The 12986-nt window shown below is 40.6% G+C and overlaps 1 long non-coding RNA gene across 8 annotated transcripts in view; it reads left to right on the forward strand.

Annotated features, from left to right (window-relative positions):
- LOC308200804 overlaps positions 1-12986 on the forward strand; it is a 140475-nt gene that overhangs the window by 21047 nt on the left and 106442 nt on the right. The window lies entirely within an intron of this gene.

Genomic DNA, 12986 nt, shown 5'->3' on the forward strand with positions numbered 1-12986 from the left:
CTCTTGCATGTTTGAAATTGTCCCTCTGAAATGCTACATACTGAGTGCTATAAACACATGGTAACTTATTTAGAAATGCATACAGTATTCGGTTGTTTGGAAACACCATCTGTACCTGCAGTGTTTCAGAAACATCTTCATCCTTTTTTTTTTTTTTCTTTCCAGATAATCTATAATGTTCTGTTAGTAAAATACTTTGTGGTGGAAAGTAATTCTGAACAGGATGGAAAGACTAGATTACCTGACAGGTATTTTTCTATCTAGTGTTTCTTGTAGCAATAAAGCATAAACATCCTTTTTCAGTTGTGCAACAATACTTTTTGATGCTACTGTTGTAATGCCTCTCTTTGAAATCTGGATGGGCTTCCGAGGGCACAAATGAACTGAGAAAATGAAGGTAGGGAAAAAGGAAAAGAAATTGAGATTAGCTATCAGTAGCTAAGCAGTCTAGGGAACTTTTTTTTCTCACTGCTGGTGTCTGTTTGTGAAACCAGCTAAGATGGCTTTAACCCCTACAAGCAGTGCAATTGGAGGTGGTTTCAAACTGAATGTGGATTCAGATGTTAACAGTGAAATTACAATCCTACAACTCGAGGTGATACCTACCATGCTTTCACTTCATTCCGTCATTAATACATAATACTCATGTCTGAATGAGTAACTGAGCCTTGTCTTTTTTTTTTTTTCTTTTTTTTTTCTTGCTTATAAAAGTACTTGGAATATTCAGACCTAAACTTGGTTTCATCTTAGTCCTGATTGAATTATGCTCCAGGCTGTTTTGTTCAGAGTCTTTAAAAGAGGCCTTAATCCCGCAAAGTGATGTGGAGAAGTTGGTGGCTGTGCTCATGCAGAGCTCTCCAAGGAACTCTGGAGTTGTATGTTGCACAGCCAGGTCCATATTTTGTGTATTTCTTAACCACTCTACGATCCATTTTTCTGATAGAATTTCTTGCATACTTCTGCTTCTGACCTCAGTATTTCAAATTATTCTGCATCCAATAGAGATTTGCCTATATAAGCATATATATATTGTGTGTATACATTTAAAACAAATGGCTTTTACTTCATGGTGAATTCTGAATATCAGGATTTACTACATCCTTAAAAAGATACTTAACAACAACAAATCATGGAATCCCATCCCTTTAGCTTAATTTAGAACTGTTTTACTCATTTGTGCTTTTACTGACTTTTTTCATATTGTCTGTGGCTAGAAGTAAAAGAATCCTATGTTTTCATTGTTTCCGTTTCCGGATCTTCCACTGAAGATCAGTGAAAGTGGAATCCATGAGTGGTGGGTTGATGTCAAATGTTTCAATTATTGTTCAAGGTGTGTAGTATTATTAGTGATTGTGTCTGGCTGTTGTTGGGGTTGAAGCTGAGCCATTTTGCTTAGCTTGGCCTCTGTTGTAATCTTGGCTTGGTGATTTTTAGCTTCATTTATTTCTTGTTTTTCCTCCTCTTACTCCAGAGAGGGTCTGAATTTATTGAGCTTTTTGCTCAGCATTTGACAACCTTGACTCAAGTTTTGAGATTGAAGGTCACAGTTTTTACTCAAGTCCTGACACTTGAGAGTCACTGTGGTCAGTTTTCTGGTGATTCTCCTGGATGACACAGGAGTTTTATTGCCCTGTCAGGAAGTCAGCAGGGGCTTTCACTGCGCTTTCAGTTTTATTATGGAAGTCTTGCTTGGAGGATGTTTCTGGCATGAGATTTTTTTTTTTTTTTTTAAGAAGACTAAACTTGCTTTCTTAGGAAGGTGGTATTTGTGCCACTGAACCACATGCTGCCCCTCAGAGAAGGCCAGTACTGCCTTTCTCATCTGCCACGTTCCTTCTTCCACCCACCTTTGAGTCTTCTTCCTGGCAGCGGATTTTGCTTGGTTTGTAACAAGCTAGTCCTAACAAAGGTGTTGCCTGCAATTTTACCAGCAGTGACAGAAGTATTATAAGTTCTGATTTTAGTTTTACTAATTGTTTTGCTCTAAGCAGTTGCTTACTGAGATAATGTCTTGCTGGGTTTGACTGCTGTACTATCAGTTGCTGAGGTGTTATGTAATTAGCAATAACTAAGCTAAGTATATCAGGCTTATGCCAGGCTGGCAACTACTCTGTGAAATGAATTAAAATAAGCAGGGGAAAAGCACTCCAGAAAGGTGTAGAAAATCAAGACAGGAAGTGGTCCAAATGTCCCCCACAGTAAAGGTCTTGCATGTCTAAGAAGGCATCTTTGGAAGATACTTAGCCCTTTTAACAGCAGACTTGCTTAATTCTTCTCTTTCTCAGAGTTGCTGGATTTAGTCTCCTCTCTGCGGGCTGAAGTGCCCACAACCGAGTCAGCAGTCCCGTTGCTGTTCACTCTCCCAAGGCTAAGTGCTCTGGCTTTTGCTGCTGAGGTGGTTTGCCACTGCCCTTCTGAAAGAGGTTGCCTTTCTACAGCAGAGCTGGTGTAAGAGAACACAACCTCTCTGCTTCACAGTCCAGCACCTTAGAGGATATCCTCTTTTAGATCAAGCTAATTCATGTCAGAGTGTTTCAGGCAGGGATGTATGTGTTGGTCTGTGGTCTATGCTGTCAGGACAGAGGGTTGAAACAGTCAGATCCACCTTAGAGCACCCACAGCACATCAGATGGTGCCTGGAGGCTGTATGGTTGTAGAGAAACAGGACCACTGCTGCAGAAAGGCATCTGGGAGGCACTGGTAGTATGCTGTGCTGCTTCTGGTGCTTGCAAGGTCATCTAATTTTTTGGGTATCCAAAGAAAACGTGACTTTGCATTGCAGTCCAGTTCTAGTCCTTTCTGCAAATTATTCAAAGGATGCTTCCAGAAATGAGCACTGAAATGTGTGACTGACAAAATCCAGGCTCTATGGCAGCCTGTTGAGTTAGCAGTAATCTCAGTCCCCATCTAGTGTGCACTGTGTGGTCCCTTGGCTTCTCTTACCCAGCAGGATTTGAGATTCATGAGAATCTTGCATTTCTGGACCTTGTGAAAGTAGGATTCCTGCTGGTTTCAATACCTTGCTCATTCATAAGAAGTGGATCTGTCAGGGAGATTCGAAAGATGATGGGAAATGTGTACATGTGTCTGTGATTAAAACAGACTCCATGTTCTGGAATTCATCCAGCCAGCAGGCTAGGATCTGGTTAGTTTTGTAATTCTCCTCCTACAGCCCTGCCCTCCCCTTCCAACAGCAATCTGCTAACATGGTGCAATAGACTGAATCCTAAACTAGTACAACTCTAAGCACAGCAGCTGAATGAAGGTAGGGTTGTGCAGCATTGTTTCTCCAAGGCTGGCACCTTTGACAATGCTTTCAAGGGAGAGTTTCACAAAGCAAGTTGGTTCTTCAAGGCAAAGGCTGCTTACCCATGGGCTGTGTGTGGTCTACCAGTGTAATTAATCTGGCCAGCTTCCCAGGATAACTTGGAATAGATCTGTAGGCAAAAGGGGTTCTTTAGCTGGGATAGCTTGCTCCTTGCTATTTCCTTTCTGCTGTCCCTCCCCCTTATGATGTTAGCGTATGTGAACTGTATATTTGTGAGTGGGGTGGGAAGGTCAAAGCATGTGGCCCTGCATTTAATTAGTGGTCTGTGATGGCTGGGCAAAACTGGACTGAGTTAGTCAGGAGATTTCTGTTTTTCTTGTGACTGCTTGTGAGCAATGTGTTTTAAACAGGATGTGAATGAAATCTTTACTGCTCTTCCAAAATCACTGGAATAAAATGTAAATGTAACTGGGGTAAAAGCATTTTGTCTGCTGACGAGGATGTTTATTGGGATGAGTGCTATTTATTGCATAGCTTGTGTGTTTTTTCTAACAGCTGCACAAATCTGCTCCTTAGATGTGTGCAAACACCTTCCAGGTGTGGGCAGAATCCAAGCCTGACCCAGCAGTGTCTTCCCACAGTATCTCTGTGGCTGCTTGTAGATTCCCTTAGGTGTGGCAGTTCTCAAACCAAAGAAGAGTTTTACTTTATTCCCTTATTTTTTTCTTAGACTCTAGGCAACAAATACCATTACCTTTCTGCCTGGGAAAGATGCTCGGTGCTCAGGAGCCAGAAAGGTGAGCTGGGACAGCAGCAGTATGGACGAAGCATTCCTGTTACAGTAGTAGGAGTCCTTGGAAATTCTCTTCTCTCTTTTCTAGCTAGTTCTTGATATCCTTAAATATTCAGAGCCATTTCTTCCAGTGTGCAGGTGACAGCACAGGCTATTTCCTTTGATACTGCTGAGACTTCACACTTCCTCACATATGTGCATGCTATTCCTGGAAGTTCTGGAAAATAAAGATCTTGAGTGTGACAGAACAAACTCCACCAAAGGAATTGCACCTACTGTATCAATAGAGAGAAAATTGTCCAGCTAAGGAACAGGTCATGCTTAATCAGAGATCTGGGCTTAAATTATTAATTCCTAACTGCTACGAAGTTCTGCAAACTCCCTCTCTCTTTCTAAAATGCCCAAGCAGAGGGTGCAGCCAATTTGTGTGCCCTGAAGACTGGGTCACAAATCTGTAATTCTGTCTTAATCCACTGGCTTTTTGTTGTTGTATTTTTCTCTTTTGTTATCCCCACACCTGGATGAAATGGTGCCTACTCTCACTTTCAGCCTGTGTCACCAGCTACCGGAGTGTTAGGGGACAGTTAGCAGTCAGCATCCACTCTGTTCTCTCTAGATGCTTACGGCTGTGATCCTAGAGCTCTCAAGCTCCTCTGTCAGATTCTGCATAGTACAGACCCCTTGCATGTGGATCCATACTGTGTCCTAAGAAAGCTGCCTTCCCTGTGTGCAGACAAGCTTCCCTCACTTCCTCTGGATGTCTTTTCACCAGCTTGCCTGTTGCTAGTCGTGAGCTGTTCAGCTCGTGCAAATCTAGTTAATCACTTAGAATTAAAGTGACTGTAATGTGAACGAGTTCCCTTCACAAATAAATTAATACCTCACTTTTGAGAGTGTTTGCAGGGAATCTGTTTAATGATTCTATTTCAAAAGCTAATTCAGGTTAATATTCTTTAGCATATGTCATGCCTCCCTTCCTGTCCTGTGTACTTGCTCGGTATTTTAATTCTTGCAGTAGGGGAAAAGCCTGAAATGATGAACCTTAGCCTGGGATAGCAAAAGGAAAAAAGGCTTAAGAGACTACTGAGAAAATGGTTTTGCTAACCCCGTATTCACCTCCTGCTATTGGATAAATTGCACGTCTCTGGACCCATCTGGCACTGCAGGGGAATAATATCCTTTATGACAAAGACGTTTTACTTAAGGTTTTATTCCAGTTTGATCCAGAAGGGGGAAATTGATTTAGCCTGTGATGTTAGAAAGCAAAATCAAGGACTGCTGAGACAGAGGGCAAGCTGCACTGTGACGCCTTCTGTGCATTCAAGCTAGAAACAGGATCCTTCCCCTATTGCAGTGATCTCCCCTTCACATCTGTTGCTCTCTTCTTACTCAGACACACGCGAAGTCACATGTGCTGTACTGACAGCAATGTAACTGTTCTCCTGTAATCAAAGAACTCCTCATATGAGCTCCTCTGATCCTGCTGTAAATGCCAGCTTACAGGGGACAAAGCACTGGACTTGTTTCATCCCAAGAAGAAGCCTTTAGAAGAAAAAGGTTTTTGGTGGGAGCATTTGGGAGCAGTGTCCTAAGGGGAAGTGTGTTTTCTTCCATTGAGGCCAGTCTGACTTGCTTTTGTAGTTGCCAGGAGCTTATAGAAAGCCGGTATTTCTGACCCAATAGACAGGGACCTTTGAGAAGGCCAAGTCTGATGGACTCTATGCCTCACATGGTGAAGTGGGAAACAGTACCTAGATTGTGCATGGTCTATGTCTGAAGCATGAAACAGTAATGGCTTCTTCCTAAAGCTGTAGTCAATCCCTAAGTAGAAGGTCACAAATTAAAGCCACTAAGTTTGGGGATTGCAATCAGTGGTTATTCCTCTGAGAAGCAACCTAGCACATTAGGCTGTTGATGAGTACAGCATAGCTCCTTGGCCAGCATGCTCTCTATTCCTCTGATCCAGTGGCTGGAAGCTCCCTGCAGGGCAATGATCGTGACTGCACCGAACTTCTGGACAAGGGGTCTTGTTTTATTTTCTTTTTGCTTCTTTGGGTTTATGTGGCTCACATGGCTTCTTCTGTCTAGGAACTAACAGCCATGCTTTTTGTGATAGCAGTGTTTCAGCCCTATATTCTGAATAATAGGCCTGACAGAGCTAGTTCAAACCTTTGACAGAAACGTGTTTTCCTGGAGTAAGTTCTCCATGTGAACCTAGATGTCTTGTCAAATTAGGTTGATTAGGGACTTTTTCTTCTTTTTTTTTTTTTTTGAAGAAAACTAGAAAGAAATCTGGTGAAATCTCATTTCACCTTTTGGAGATTATAAGTTCTTTGTGGTGTGTGTTTTTTTTTATTTTTTTCTTAAGCAGCTTTTCATTTAAACTTTTATTTTTGTGTATGTTTCTCCTACAACATATAACTGAACTGAAAAAAAATATGTTTTAGATAATTTTATGGGAAACAGTTTTATAAATATCCATCCAGATTTGGCAGAAAGCTGAAGGTTTCAAAGCTCAGAACTTCTCATGAAACTAAACCTCTGTTCTTTACACAGCTTTCATGCTTGTCCCCGCAGTGACTTCCAGCTAGAACCTAGATCATTGCAGTATATTGCAGCGAAGAATAAATGGGAATATCAGCAAAGGGCTTCAGCCTAGTGTGAAGTGTCTTGTCTTCTCCCTGTGACCACCTGTGTTTTCACTTGTGTGATGCTAAAGTTTGGCAGTGCTGATTAGCTGATAACATTGTTGCTTGCTGATGACACTGCCAAAACTATTGACTGTCATGCCTGGGGTGTAACTGAAATATTTAGTGATTATTTTGAGGAATTGTATGAAATGAACTTTGAGAAATTCCTGCAATGCAGACTCATTCAAATCATCATCTGTCAGTGCAGTGCTATAAGAGAACCAAAGGAGAACTCATCTAACAGAAGAGAGGAAATTAACTTTCTGTACTACTCAGGTCTGTGAAATTTCATCTCTTAAACTTAGGTTTGGCTTGCAAAAGTTTTTTTCACATGGTATGCAGGCAGAACCTCTTCCATTACCACTATGGGAGCTGCACTGATGGATAACTGTTAAAACAATACTGGGATTTCCTTTTTGTTATATGAAGAAGAAACCAATATTTTTTTCTTTTTTTTTTTTTTTCCCTTCATATGTTTTAGCTTCTCCCAGAACTTTGGGAGAGCAAAATGCATGCAAAATCAGATGGGATTCTTTATGCCTGCTGTCACAAATACTCCCATGAAAAATCAGAATGGGAAGGATGAAGATTGGTGCATTCATCATGAGAAGCTTGCTAGCAGCAAAATATAATGTGGAATCTTCTCCTTTCTGAGGATGATAGTTCACATACAATTGCAAATATATGCTCTCTGAGGGATTAAAAAAAGACTCTCGAAAGGCCAAGATACCCGTTATGAAGCTATCAGGCTGGAAAGCTGCCATTGACTAGATTAATATGAGCCTGGTCAATTTTTCAAAACATACATTATAAAAAGAACAATGCTTAGTGCTTTGTTTTCAAGGTGCTTTCAGTCATTCATGAAATCATCCTCATAGATACAAAAGATGTGCTTATGCAGAATTTGGAAAGCATTTAATTCAGGATTTATTTAGTTCTTACAGAAACCAGTAAAACTCTGGGTCTCAAACATTTTTAACTTTCTTCCTTCCTCCTTGCCCCCACTGTCATTGCTAGTTGAGACTTGTAAATGCAGTGGAGGTGCTCAGCTGATCCACTGCTGCAGAGCTGCTGGTAGAACGTGGTAATGCAGTGGGTTCTGGGGCTGATGGGACAGGAGAGAGGGTGCTGGCAGAAGATGGGTGGTACACATTTGTCCCAAGTGTTGCTTCTCATCCATCTTGGTCTGATCCCCCCGTCTCTGTGTGGCAGTGTCTGGAGTCACCTCCCAGGCTTGTGTGATCCAGAAGTACTCTGCTCTCACTCTTGCTTTAGACTTACCCACTCTTTTCATTTCCAGTTTTATTTTCACCTAGGACTAAGGAGCTGGGAGAGGTGGTGGAGCAGGCAGCCACTCAGTGCATGGAGTGGAAAAAGCTGTAGAGGGGCTTGAGGTGGTGCCTTCCCCTCTAGATCTGCGCTGCACTTTCTGCTGCCCTTTGCCTTCTCAGCTACTTCATCTCCTGACTTGGCTCCGCTGCCTCCTTCCAGATACAGCCTCTCTGCTCTCTGAGCTCTCTGAGCTCTCTGAGCTCTCTGCTTGTTTTTTTTTTTGTTTTTTTTTTTTTTTTTTTTCCAGCATAAAGATATTTGTGAGCAATGTTCTGTCCATAGCTGTGCGAGTATAGGAGGGTCCAGCAGGGAGCAGAGCTGTAGAAAGGGACTGCCCAAGCAGCATTTTCCAGCAGCCCAGAGGGGAATGAAAAAAAATGAACTATGTCAGATGACATCTGGAACAAAGTACCCTTCGCTTTAACAATTGTCCTTATTATAGCATTATTGAGTTATAAGAAAAATAGCCAGGGTATTGGAATAAGGAGTTAAAAACCTAATAGTTGGGAAATGATGCTTTAGGTGACACTGAGTAAGGGCATTCAGAGCCTTAGCACAACTTGTAGACTGGCTGGTGAATTGCTTCATTCATTATATTTTTTTAAGTTTATAAAATGGTACAGGGATTACAGATTATCACAATACTTTCTTGCAGTTTTAGCTGTTTATATTACACACTGTACAGATGAATCAGGAGTGTTGCTTTGCCTAAGAAAGTTGGCAACATAATAAGTTTTCACGAAATTTCCTTACATGTTTAGAACAGCAATAAGCACGCAGTATTTCATCCTGTTTTAATGGTCTGGATGTGGCTGCCTGGAAATAAAACCCCCTGGGAAAATCCCACACTGCTAAATGTGTTTTCTTTCTATATCAGACCCTTCCTCTCTCCAGCCCTCTTCCACCCCAATTCTAAGATTTTTCTTTCATTGAATGGAAAGTAATTTTTGAGACATTCAGTATTGTCATTTTACAAATGTAAAATCGTGAATATAATCTTACGGTCTTGGTACAACTGAGAATCAAATCACTGGAACAAAATAACATAAACATTTCTTGCTTCAATACTTGTCAAGGGAGTTTAGTCATTAAATATTTTGCAGGAATAACTCAGTCTTTTGATAAAACAGCATTTCCCACAGAGAATGTGGTTCTGGCTCATTTTGGCTTTCCAAGACTAGTGCTAGCCAGCAGCAATTCTGTTGACTTTTCCTAAGATATGGGACAGAGTTTACAGCAAAAACTTCAGTGTGTTTGAATGTTTGTGTATTTCTAAGAATCATGGTTTATATAACTTCAGGGACCTTATCAGCAAAAAGGGACAGGGAACTGAAACAAATTTGTGTTGCTGAGTGGAGTGATATATAGAACGATGACAACAACAAAATTACACATTGATAGCATTGACAAGTATGCTTTTTTAAATTGTAGTAGTACTCAAAATTCATGTTTTTATGCATCATGGTGGTTGAAACCAGTTATTAATTTGGCACTCTGAGTGATAAGAAGAAAGAAAATTGATCTGTAATAGCAAAAATGAGTGGTCTTGGATCTTAGCTGGTGGTAGTAGTTTTATCCCTGGTGTAGGTTACAGATTCTGGTCCATTGATTCTGTACGCTTATTTTTATTGCTAGCATAACTTTAAGCCTTCTTTTTATTTTAATTTAAAGACTTAGAGTGATATTTTTACTATCTATAAATGAGTGTTTCTTTCAAATGTGCCCTGATGTAAAATGCTGAGAGGGTTAGCTTTGGCTTTTTTCTTTACCTACTGTATACTTTTTCTGACATGTTAGATTAACTTTCAGCCTCAGGCCAATCTGTCAAAGAAACAGGGAATGTCTCCTGCTATGACAGATTTGCCAGAGGCTGAGGTTTGAAACAAGCTGGGTATTGCTTCTTACACAAAAGTAATTTCTCCCTACTGAAGAGAGCTATCACTGAATCAGCTGAACAGAAGCCACTGACTTGCATTACTAGGTTCTGATCAGAAAATCTGCAACAGGCATTTTTTTAATAAACTTATATGCCACAAAGGAGCTTTGGCAGTATAACTCGGGGAGAACTTTCAGCAATATAAGGTCAAAATAATTTCCTCAAGGATATCAGGAATCCAATATATATTTAAAACGTTTCCCTGGTTGACTTCAGTATTGTTATCATGTTGGATGAATATACTGCTACAAAGATATACCCATAGGTCAGACTTTAACATACAGGCAGGACCTATGCTATCATTCTGGAATCTGTTCCAAAAATAGCCACCCCTGCTCCCAAAACCTGACTCAATTTACGGTATGAGCTGAACGAAATTGTGCCCTCTGCACCCCAATTTTTCTGCCTTCGCTGTAGTGCTGAGCACTGAGATGCTGTGTATCCTGAACTTTCTGTTGCAGTGTGGCTTCTTCCAATGGGATATCAACAGCCGGCTCTCAAAGCAAATCCAGCTGTGTAGCAAAGCCTGGGATTTTTGCACAAATGGCTAAACAAGAAAATCCATCACAGGCATCCCCTAAGACACATTCTAGACAATTGCACAATAGTTACAGTGCTGCTGGGCACCTCGTGGGGTGAAATGAAGTCGCTGTTCGTTCAGTCAGGGCTCCTTCTGTGGAGGGCATTTTCCCTCTTCAGGACTGGCTGGCAGAACGTGTGCAATATTACAGGAAATCTTCTGAGAGAAATGAGAGGATTACACTGGGAGCCCTTGCTCCCTCTTTTGCCTTCCGTGATATGAGTGTTTAACTCTGTAGCAGTGCTTCATGCAAACTGGGAAAGTACATCAGCAGCTTGTTCTACCAGATTTTTGTACCCCATACGTGTGAGCCAGACTCTAGGATATTTTAAGAAGTACATTTTATTGGCCTTGATGGATGAATTAATAGGTATCCTCCTCAGGCGTGTGCCATGAAAAAGAACTTAGACACACATAATGGGCTCCTTCTGGCATTGGAATAGCTAAAGCTATGCCCATTTCAACAGGCTAATTTGAGTCGATGCAGTTGTATTAGTTTATGCCAACCGAGGATCTAGCCCAATTAAACTGGAATGATACACCATGCTAATTTTAACTCTTTCTCCAGAAATGCATCTTTGCTGTTTTACCTGCTGATCACAAAGTTCATAAGCTTCTGCTTGTAACTGAGCTTCCACTTTGTGAAGTGTAACCCCTATTTGTATTTTCTTAAAAACAAAAAAAAAAGGAAAAGAAAAAACACTTTGTAAATGTTGTGAAGAGTAAATAGATTATAAGTATTAATTTATATTTTCAGAGTTCCCAGCTGTTCCATTTCCCTTACAGCTGCACAAAATCACAACAGTGGTTCAGAGGGCTGTAGTAAGGTAGGAAGCGTATCTCAATGCTGTTTCTTTACAGCTGTCCTTGTTACCAGGTAGTGTCTCTGCATGTATTTTAAGAAGAAAGCACTGTCCATCTGTTGGACACGTGGTGGGCTTCTGAGGAACAAGAAAGTATGGAAGTATGCGTGTTTAAAAGTTCAAGGAACACCAATAACAAGTCCCACGTCTACCTGAAACTGAAGAAAATGGAAGTGTTGTGTGGCCTAGGGATGTTTGGCTCCCTGTTTGGGCCCTGGTAGTGTGCCTTAGTGTCATAGAAGAGGTACAGGAAAAGGTCTCTTGGCTTTTCTTTTCGAGAAGACCAAGTATAACCAAAGGAAATATGCAAAATATAACCAAATAGCAAAATAATAGAAATAGAAATAAGAAAGAGAAATAAGCAAAAATATGACCAAAGGAAATAAACAAGAATATGTATTCACTCTGAAAGCTGGTTTCTGCTTTGTGGTAGTGCTAGTGATCTAAAAATACAGTGAGTTGCAGGGGGGGAAAAACAACAGCAACAAAACCAAAAACAACAACAACAAACTAAAACCCAAAAAACAGAAAAGGAGAGATGTTTTCAACCTATACGAAACAACTGCTGGAAGATCATAGCAAGAGACTTTTCTTTGACAGAATCCTGTAGGGCTGCTTTGTTTTGGAAGTGTGCAGGGTGATGATGGTGACAACTGTATTGGAAAATGTTTGCAAAAACAGATAGGAAATGTGTGGCAGCTTGTTTTAAGTGTATGTCAACAGACTGGGGGGGGGACTTCACACTGGAATGGTTTTGAAGGCAGGTGACTGAGCACAAGAAGGCCCCCCAAAAAGCATAAGTTAAGGAATTTGTCCCTCTGCATTTTTCAACTATTTTACAATTTCTGAGAAAAAAAGATTGAATTTTAAGCGTAATCAGGACTACTTTATTTTAGTCTCAAACAAGAAGAAAAATCTATAAGCACATAAACTGTGGGGATCTGCTCCAGAGTCTCTCAGGAAGGATTCTGGGTTTGAAGAACTAGATTTTTCTCCAAAGTATCACTAATATTTTACACTTGGCATTTGTCCAATTCTGTTTTGGTATAAATTATTTAAGAGCAGGCAAAAAGTGATCAATCTTCACGGATAATGAGGTTATTATTGCTAATGAGAAAAGCTTTTCAAGCTACAAATGGTGAACTCTGATCCAGCAAAAAGTTTCTTTAGGTAAGACCCAAAGAAGAAAATGAATCCTTTCTGGGTTGCCATTTTACTTTGGAGTTCTGGTGCCTTATCAGTCAGTTGCACCCTTGCCATACGATCTATTTGGAAAAGAGGGAGTTTTAGGCTTAGTTCAATTGATTGGATTGATGGAGGGATAAGCAAACCTCCCTCCCCCCTCACTTCATTCTTGCGGCAACGCCTAATGCTGTTTTGTGGACCTCAGTCCAGGTCCTACAAGTTCTGGATTTATTTGCTTTGTGACATGGGGTGCTAGCTACAGATGCTGTTTGTTTTTTTTTTTGTTGGAGGTCACGTAAATCAGTGTTAAAATGAATCTTAATCCTATGTGCTCGAGAT

This window comes from Anser brachyrhynchus (genome assembly GCF_964034855.1).
Source record: "Anser brachyrhynchus genome assembly, chromosome: 11".
Lineage (NCBI taxonomy): Eukaryota > Metazoa > Chordata > Aves > Anseriformes > Anatidae > Anser > Anser brachyrhynchus.